Here is a 9687-nt window from a genome sequence, read left to right as displayed (position 1 = left end):
GAAAGTAGGGAAAACCACTAGACCATTCAGGTATAACCTAAATCAAATCCCTTATGATTATACAGTGGAAGTGAGAAATAGATTTAAGGGCCTAGATCTGATAGATAGAGTGCCTGATGAACTATGGAATGAGGTTCGTGACATTGTACAGGAGACAGGGAGGAAGACCATCCCCATGGAAAAGAAATGCAAAAAAGCAAAATGGCTGTCTGAGGAGGCCTTATAAATAGCTGTGAAAAGAAGAGAAGCATAAAGCAAAGGAGAAAAGGAAAGATATAAGCATCTGAATGCAGAGTTCCAAAGAATAGCAAGAAGAGATAAGAAAGCCTTCCTCAGTGATCAATGCAAACAAATAGAGGAAAACAAGAGAATGGGAAAGACTAGAGATCTCTTCAAGAAAATTAGAGATACCAAGGGAACATTTCATGCAAAGATGGGCTCAATAAAGGGCATAAATGGTATGGACCTAACAGAAGCAGAAGATATTAAGAAGAGATGGCAAGAATACACAGAAGAACTGTTCAAAAAAGATCTTCACGACCCAGATAATCACGATGGTGTGATCACTAATCTAGAGCCAGACATCATGGAATGTGAAGTCAAGTGGGCCTTAGAAAGCATCACTATGAACAAAGCTAGTGGAAGTGACGGAATTCCAGTGGAGCTATTTCAAATCCTGAAAGATGATGCTGTGAAAGTGCTGCACTCCATATGCCAGCAAATTTGGAAAACTCAGCAGTGGCCACAGGACTGGAAAAGGTCAGTTTTCATTCCAATCCCAAAGAAAGGCAATGCCAAAGAATGCTCAAACTACCGCACAATTGCACTCATCTCACATGCTAGTAAAGTAATGCTCCAAATTCTCCAAGCCAGGCTTCAGCAATACGTGAACCGTGAACTTCCAGATGTTCAAGCTGGTTTTAGAAAGGGCAGAGGAACCAGAGATCAAATTTCCAACATCTGCTGGATCATGGAAAAAGCAAGAGAGTTCCAGAAAAACATCTATTTCTGCTTTATTGACCATACCAAAGCCTTTGACTGTGTGGATCACAATAAACTGTGGAAAATTCTGAAAGAGATGGGAATACCAGACCACCTGATCTGCCTCTTGAGAAACCTGTATGCAGGTCAGGAAGCAACAGTTAGAACTTGACATGGAACAACAGACTGGTTCCAAATAAGAAAAGGAGTTCGTCAGGGCTGTATATTGTCACCCTGTTTATTTAACTTATATGCAGAGTACATCATGAGAAACGCTGGACTGGAAGAAACACAACCTGGAATCAAGATTGCTGGGAGAAATATCAATAACCTCAGATATGCAGATGACACCACCCTTATGGCAGAAAGTGACGAGGAACTCAAAAGTCTCTTGATGAAAGTGAAAGAGAAGAGTGAAAAAGTTGGCTTAAAGCTCAACATTCAGAAAACGAAGATCATGGTGTCCGGTCGCATCACTTCATGGGAAATAGATGGGGAAACAGTGGAAACAGTGTCAGACTTGATTTTTCTGGACTCCAAAGTCACTGCAGATGGTGACTGCAGCCACAAAATTAAAAGACGCTTAGTTCTTGGAAGGAAAGTTATGACCAACCTAGATAGCGTATTCAAAAGCAGAGACATTACTTTTCCAACCAAGTTTCGACTAGTCAAGGCTATGGTTTTTCCAGTGGTCATGTATGGATGTGAGAGTTGGACTGTGAAGAAAGCTGAGCGCCGAAGAATTGATGCTTTTGAACTGTGGTGTTGGAAAAGACTCTTGAGAGTCCCTTGGACTGCAAGGAGATCCAACCAGTCCATTCTGAAGGAGATCAGCCCTGGGATTTCTTTGGAAGGAATGATGCTAAAGCTGAAACTCCAGTACTTTGGCCACCTCATGCGAAGAGTTGACTCATTGGAAAAGACTCTGATGCTGGGAGGGATTGGGGGCAAGAGGAGAAGGGGTCGACAGAGGATGAGATGGCTGGATGGCATCACTGACTCGATGGATGTGAGTCTCAGTGAACTCCGGGAGTTGGTGATGGACAGGGAGGCCTGGTGTGCTGCGATTCATGGGGTTGCAAAGAGTCGGACACGAGTGAGTGATTGATTTGATCTGATCTGAACTTTAAGTTTGATTTTAAGATCTGTGTCTGTTTCCATTTTGTAAGTTAGTTCATTTGTATAATATTTTAATTAGGTCCACATGCAAATGATATCGCATGGTATTTGTCTTTCCTTATCTGACTTACTTCACTTAGTATGATAATCTCCAGGCCCATCCATGTTGCTGCATATGGCATTATTTTGTTCTTTCTCATGGCCAAGTGATATTCCATTGTAAAATAATTGGATTATTTAATATCATATTATGGGAGAAAATACTGCCTCTGGGATAAATCTGCATTTCTGTTTAAACTTGTGAGATATAATGGTGAAGGATAAATGGGATAATACACAAAAGACTCAGCATCCTGTCTAGAGCATGGAATGTGCTGAATAAATGGCAGTTCTTACTATGTAAAATCCTCCAAAGTTCCTTTAAAAAATCATATGAAGGCACTGTCACCAGGAAATAGCATTATAAATGCACAAAAATATTAGGAAGTGCTTTCATTTTAGGGACATGTTTATTAAGTAGCTACTCTACAGCAGTTTGATCCCTGGGTTGGGAAGATCGCCTGGAGAAGGCAATGGCAAGCCACTCCAGTATTCTTTCCTGGAGAATTCCATGGACAGAGGAGCCTGGTGGACTACACAGTCCATTGGGTCAAAAAGAATTAGACACGACTGCCAGGGACCAGCCCTGGCTGATCCAGGGAGTTCGAAGTGGGGATGGCGTCGGTGAGGATCAAGATACAATAGCTTTAATTAGATATTAGTTAGAGATATAAAGAGTAAAAGAATAAGGATAGCTTGGTAGGAAAATTCAGTGGAGAAAAGAGGCTGAGTAGCTTGGTTTATGTGGGAGACCAATAAAACTTTAAGACAAGAAGTTTGCACCACTTACGTAGGCCGCAGCCGTCCTTCCATTCTCCCGAAGAAGAGGAGACACTGAGGCCTCCCCGGTCGGATATTAGAAGCCCAGGCATAATTAGTAAGCATGGCGGGTTCTGCGCTCCAGATGGAGACTCAGCCAGAATTTGAGAGAGAGAGAGACATGGGGGGACCAGTCTTTCGAGGAACTGATCCCAATTCTTTATTTTCCATGGTCTACTTTTATACACTGAGATGTTATGCAAAAGTCACATGGGGTCAGCAGTCCTGACTTTTATCAAAGTCAGGTGCTTCATACAAATGTATACAGAGGTCTTAGGGGTGTTAGATCATCTTCTGGCCAGGGGGCCTGCTGACAATTTATGACCCTCTCCTTGTGACAGCGGTCAGTCAACACTTATTTCTCCAGGGGTGATTATTCTTAAAAAAGACTCCACCTTTCGAAGGTACAGATAAAGTCACATTCCTATAGGGTGAGGGTGTAGTGGGTTTTAATTAAGGAAAGAATTTACTTAGCCTAAGGTCTAACATGATTAATATCAAAGGTTAATACTTATTTCTTCTATATATTCATTAATGTGTGTAAGGGCAGAGGATGTGGAGACTTAGCAACAAACATTGGCTCAACAAATGAAAAACCCTTCATCAATACAATTTCTAATCAGCCCACTATACTTATACTAATAGTTTTCTAACTTCTCTAAAGAACCTGTTTTTAGAAGGTTTAAAGCATCTCGTGCCTCTCACAGTTGGGAGGCTGTGAGCAATCACATGTGGCCCGACAAGCCTGTCAGGCAGGCTAGAGAACCTTCAGAGGAGTTTGTAAGTTGAAACACTCCTGTCACGCCCAGGAATTATTATTAACTGGAGCTCTAAGTTAACTTCTTCTCCGAAAGAGGTGGTGGGGGACAGACTCCAGTAAAGTCAGAGGTGTAGGTGAGAGTACAAAGTAGTAAAGTAGGCAGGCTCTGGTTATGGGGGTAGATGCTCAAGGATTTCCAGGGGGACTCCTGAGGCTCGATCCCGCCTTTACGTATGTTGAGCCTCCTTCCTCATGACCTTTGCCACGGGCGGAGTGCCTCCCACAGGCTCCTCGCACATGACTGATTGTCTAACACTATACCTGGAGAAGCCACTTTTTTTTTGTTTCATGGCATCTAAGTTTTAACCATTCTGCCATTTTTAAAATAAGCATTTGCCAGTGATGCGTTTTCAGAAAAGAGGATAGTGGAAAAGTCAGCAGCCTTACTAAATAAAACATCAATTCTTCATTTCTTTGCTTATTGATCAGAGTTGTGCACCGGAAATGCCCAGGGAACTGTTGAAAATATTGACGTCTGGTCTCTATCTCCAGAGTTCTGGTTTTAGAGGTCCAGGTTGGTGCTAAAGCTTCCCAGGTGATTCTAATATGCAGCCAGGACTAAGACTATCAGTTAAGAGGCATTCAATACTTGTTCTGAGAGACAATATACAAATAGATAGTGGCCAGATCATATATAACAAAAGAGCTCTGACCCACAGCCTCTGCAGTAACTGACATAGAAGGATCAGGACTTAGTCAATAACTTTCAGCTTCCCAATTTTTGCCTTCTGCCGGGACCAGGAGCTCCACCCATGACAAAGGTCATGAGGAAGGAGGCTCGGCATATGCAAAGGCGGGATTGAGCCTCAGGAGTCCCCCTGGAAATTCTCGAGGATCTACCCCCAAAACCAGAGTCTGCCTACTTTCTGCTTTGTGCTATCACCTACACCTCTGACTTTACAGGGGGCTGTCCCCCATTACCTCTCTCTGAAAAAAGAGTTAACTTACAGTTCCAGTTAATAAAGTTCCTGGGTCTGATAGTGTTTCAACCTACAAACTCCTTTGGAAGTCCTCTAGCCTGCCTGAATAGGTTTTTCCGGCAACATGTGATTGCTCAGAGCCTTCCAACTGTGAGAGGCATGAGATGTTCTAAACTGTCTAAATACAGATTCTTTTGAGCAGTTAAAAGATTGATTAGAAATTGTATTGGTGAAGGGGTTTTCACTTGTTGGGCCAATGTTTGCTGCTAAGTCTCCATATCCCTTACCTGCTGTGTCCCTGGCAGTATATTGATTAATATGATTGGTGTAAGTAGTAGTTTAATGTTTGTAACCTTGGACCCTTGAGTTAATTCTTTTACTTGTTATAGCCCACCGCACCTTTGCCCTATAGGAATGCAATTTTATCTAATGCTTTTGAAGGGTGGCTCCTGACTAATCACCTTTAGAGAAAAATAAGTTTTCTGAAGAAAGGGTCTTAAAATGTTAACAGGCCTCCAGGCCAGAAGATGATGCAAATCACCTAAACTTTTGCATATGATAAGTTTGCAGGAAGAAAGCCTGGCTTACTTCATGACTCTACCCCTTCCCCCATTATCCTCTGTGCATAACTTAAGGTATAAAAACTACTTTGGAAAATAAAGTGCGGGCCTTGTTCACCGAAACTTGGTCTCCCCACGTCATTCTTTCTCTTACCTTCTGGCTGAATTATTCAGCCTCTTTTCTCCACTGAATTTCCTCACTGAGCTATCCTTATTTAACCACTCTTTATATCCTTAATTAACGTTTTATTAAGCAGTTGTTTCCTGATCCTCGCCGACGCCATCCCTGCTTCGAATTCCCTGGATCCACCGGGGCTGGACCCCGGCAGCCTTCCCCATCCCACTCCCTGCCTCCAACTCAGGACCAACCAGAGTAAGTCAAATATACTCCCCAAGCAAGTTAGGTAGGACACACTGCTTCTAGTTGGCCCTCTAACATTCCCTTGCTGCTGCTGCTGCTAAGTCACTTCAGTCGTGTCCGACTCTGTGCAAACCCAGAGATGGCAGCCCACCAGGCTCCCCCATCCCTGGGATTCTCCAGGCAAGAACACTGGAGTGGGTTGCCATTTCTTTCTCCAAGGCATGAAAGTGAAAAGTGAAAGTGAAGTTGCTCAGTTGCAACCCCATGGACTGTAGCCTACCAGGCTCCTCTGCCCATGGGACTTTCCAGGCAAGAGTACTGGAGTGGGTTGCCATTGCCTTCTCCCATTCCCTTGCTAACAACCTCCAAACAGGACAAAACTGATGTCTCCTCTTTTCTTCACTGTAAAGCTTTCCTGTTTCTCTGCTTGTGTTTGAATTTCTGACAAAATGCAAGTGATAGTGGCTGATTCCCTTGCTATATCAAACTGAGAATAAATAGTCTCTTTGACCTCATTTAGGTGGTCATCATTTATATTCACAATGCTGTTGTTTGTTACTGTAACTGGATCTCCAGGGGATCTTCCTGACCCAGGAATCAAACACAGGTCTCCTGCATTGCAGGCAGATTCTTTATCTACTGAGGAAGCCTACTGTAACTAGTATTGCATACGAAAATAGCATATTTTGGCATCCCTTACAAACAAGCGTGTGCAGTTCAATTCAGTCACTCAGCCGTGTCCAACTCTTTGCGATCCCGTGAATCACAGCACACCAGGCCTCCCTGTCCATCACCAACTCCTGGAGTTCCCTCAAACTCATGTCCATCGACTCGGTGATGCCATCCAGCCATCTCATCCTCTGTCGTCCCCTTCTGGATCACAATAAACTGTGGAAAATTCTGAAAGAGATGGGAATACCAGACCACCTGACCTGCCTCTTGAGAAACCTGTATGCAGGTCAGGAAGCAACAGTTAGAACTGGACATGGAACAACAGACTGATTCCAAATAGGAAAAGGAGTAAGTGAAGGCTGTATATTGTCACCCTGCTTATTTAACTTATATGCAGAGTACAAGAGTACAAGAGAAGCACAAGCTGGAATCAAGATTGCTGGGAGAAATATCAATAACCTCAGATATGCAGATGACACCACCCTTATGGCAGAAAGTGAAGAGGAACTAAAAAGCCTCTTGATGAAAGTGAAAGAGAAAAGTGAAAAAGTTGGCTTAAAACTCAACATTCAGAAAACTAAGATCATGCCATCTGGAACCATCACTTCATGGGAAATAGATGGGGAAACAGTGGCTGACTTTATTTTTCTGGGCTCCAAAATCACTGCAGATGGTGATTGCAGCCATGAAATTAAAAGATGCTTACTCCTTGAAAGCAAAGTTATGACCAACCTAAACGCATATTAAAAAACAGAGACATTACCTTGCCAACAAAGGTCCATCTACTCAAGGCTATGGTTTTTCCAGTGATCATGTATGGATGTGAGAATTGGACTATAAAGAAAGCTGAATGCCAAAGAATTGATGCTTTTGAACTGTGGTGCTGGAGAAGACTCTTGAGAGTCCCTTGGACTGCAAGGAGATCCAACCAGTCAATCCTAAAAGAGATCAATCCTTAATATTCACTGGAAGGACTTGACCACCTGATGGGAAGAACTGAGTAATTGGAAAAGACCCTGATGCCAGGAAAGATTGAAGGTAGGAGGAGAAGGGGATGACAGAGGATGAAATCGTTGGATGGCATGAGTTTGGGCAAGCTCCAGGAGTTGGTGATGGACAGGGAAGCCTGGCATGCTGCAGTCCATGGGGTTGTAAAGAGTAGGACATGATTGAGTGACTGAACTGAACTTATTCCCATTTTTCTCTGTGCATCTGCTTAATTCTTTCTAGTTGATTTAGATCACCTGTATCTGTTTTTCTAGCCCATGTGGCAGAATAACCACTATAGCAACTCCCAGATTTATATCTCTTCAACTGGAGACAAAAAAGCTAGACCAATTGGAATCTCTTATTCCATATTTCCAAGGAAGATCTCATTGATCCAAATGGAGAGGTTCTCTTTCCTGCTTCCAAACTCTAACCATGTGCATTGCTGGGAGGAGATCACTTCCCACGGGAAACAAGGAGGGTGGCTGAGGGGAACAGTTGAGCAATACAGCCTTGATAATGCAAAAAACAGTTGCATTTAAATTCTAGACTTGTACTGACCCCTTGGTTCAGCTGTTTCTCAGCTCTCTAGTGAGTTCAGTCTCCTCTGGTAAGTCTTCCTTTGTATAACTTGTACCTGGAGCTCCTCTTGAGCATTTTAGAGTTGTTTGAACATTATTAAGGAAAATTGCTCTTGAGAGACCATGGTGCCTCAGGGGACCCTTATGGATGCCTCTGTGTGTGCCCACAGAAATGTGCCAGGTGTGTCCATGCTCCTGACATTTCCCAGTGTCCTCTGGAAGTCTTTTTCACCCATTACTTGATGAGGGATGCTTCTGCCTAAGCAACTGCTATGATCCATGCAATACTTGGAGGGGATTTATGATCTAGAATCATCTTGCCCAGGAGACCTAGGGTTTGGAGCCCCACAACTTCCCACTGCATCTAACTCTACTCATCCAAAATGAAATTCTTCTCCCTCACTTACTCCTTACTTCACAAACCCACAGAGATGCAGAGTCAGCAGGAAGGTCCTAGGAATAGAGCTAGAGAGGATTTCTTGACATGAAATGATATCAGAGCCATCCAGTCCTAATCAATCCACATTCTAAATTCTGGGCAACACAAGGAGGCAATTAAGCATCAGCGTGTGCCATTTTGTTTGTATGTGAGTATAAATTGCAGAGACTAGACATTTTGAGACTGTGCTCAAGCCAAAACTAGGGATACTGTGTGTGTGTGCATGCTAAGTCACTTCAGTCATGTCTGACTCTGTGAGACCCTATGGACTGTAGCCTGCCAGGTTCCTCTGTCCATGGGATTCTCCAGGTGAGAATACTGGAGGGTTCTCTAGGGGATCTTCCTGACTCAGGGATCGAACACACATCTCTTATATCTTCTGCATTGCAGGTGGATACTTTATCGCTGAGCTACTAGGGAAGCCCTGGGATACTGCGCTTCTTCCATCAAATCACATAGTATAAGTACAGAGGAGCCTATAGGATTAAGTCCAGAATTGATACATCAAAGGAAGCTTGGAGAGAAGTGCTGCTTCAGATGTTCCAGCCAGCATAACCATGGAGCTCTGCCCCGAGTCTTGATATTAAAGATTTATTGAAAATCTGACACACTTGTCATTATACAAATAACATATTTTTACTTTTTTCAACTGAAGTTCAATTAAGATTGTATTATGTGAAGTCAAACAGCCGCCTATTTCTTAAACTTCTAGCTTTAAACAAGCAGCAATATTGTCAGTCTGCTTTGATGTCTTTTAAACTTTAAATTGAAAACAGGAACAAAGATATCTTAAAGTTTTGCATTGACTGTGTAATTGCAGGGTTCATAGTCTCTCTGCCCTTTTCAAGGTCTTGGGGACTATCCGATCTGACATATCCCAAGCTAGATATTTGAGGACACCTTGTGAGAGGTTTCCTGGTAGCTCTGCTGGTAAAGAATCTGCCTGCAATGCAGGAGACCCCAGTTTGATTCCTGGGTCAGGAAGATCCACTGAAGAAGGGATAGGCTATCCATTCCAGTATTCTTGGGCTTCCCTGGTGGCTCATATGGTAAAGAGTCTGCCTGAAATGCAGAAGACCTGGGTTTGATCCTTAGATTTGGAAGATCCCCTGGAAAAGGGAATGGCTACTCACTCCAGTATTCTGGCCTGGAAAATTCCATGGACTGTATGGTTGATGGGGTTGCAAAGAGTCAAACATGACTGAGCAACTTTTCCTTTCACACTTTTACTTGTAAAAGATTGTCTCCCCCTTTTATTTCCCACTCACATCCTGCGATGTTTTATGTGAGTTTGCAGTGCATCTGACCCTTCACTCTGAAGGCCCTTAG

At 43.1% G+C, this 9687-nt stretch overlaps 1 long non-coding RNA gene across 1 annotated transcript; it reads left to right on the top strand.

Moving 5' to 3' along the window:
* Positions 1-5558: 5558 nt before the first annotated feature.
* LOC123334894 lies at positions 5559-8963 on the top strand. Its single transcript, XR_006553105.2, has 2 exons — positions 5559-5691; positions 8749-8963. It is a non-coding gene; the product is annotated as an uncharacterized LOC123334894 (long non-coding RNA).
* The last annotated feature ends 724 nt before the right edge of the window (positions 8964-9687 follow it).

The sequence above is a fragment of the Bubalus bubalis genome, chromosome 1 (genome assembly GCF_019923935.1).
Source record: "Bubalus bubalis isolate 160015118507 breed Murrah chromosome 1, NDDB_SH_1, whole genome shotgun sequence".
NCBI lineage: Eukaryota > Metazoa > Chordata > Mammalia > Artiodactyla > Bovidae > Bubalus > Bubalus bubalis.
Note: the sequence above shows the minus strand (reverse complement) of the source record. Positions and strands in the feature narration are given on the sequence as shown.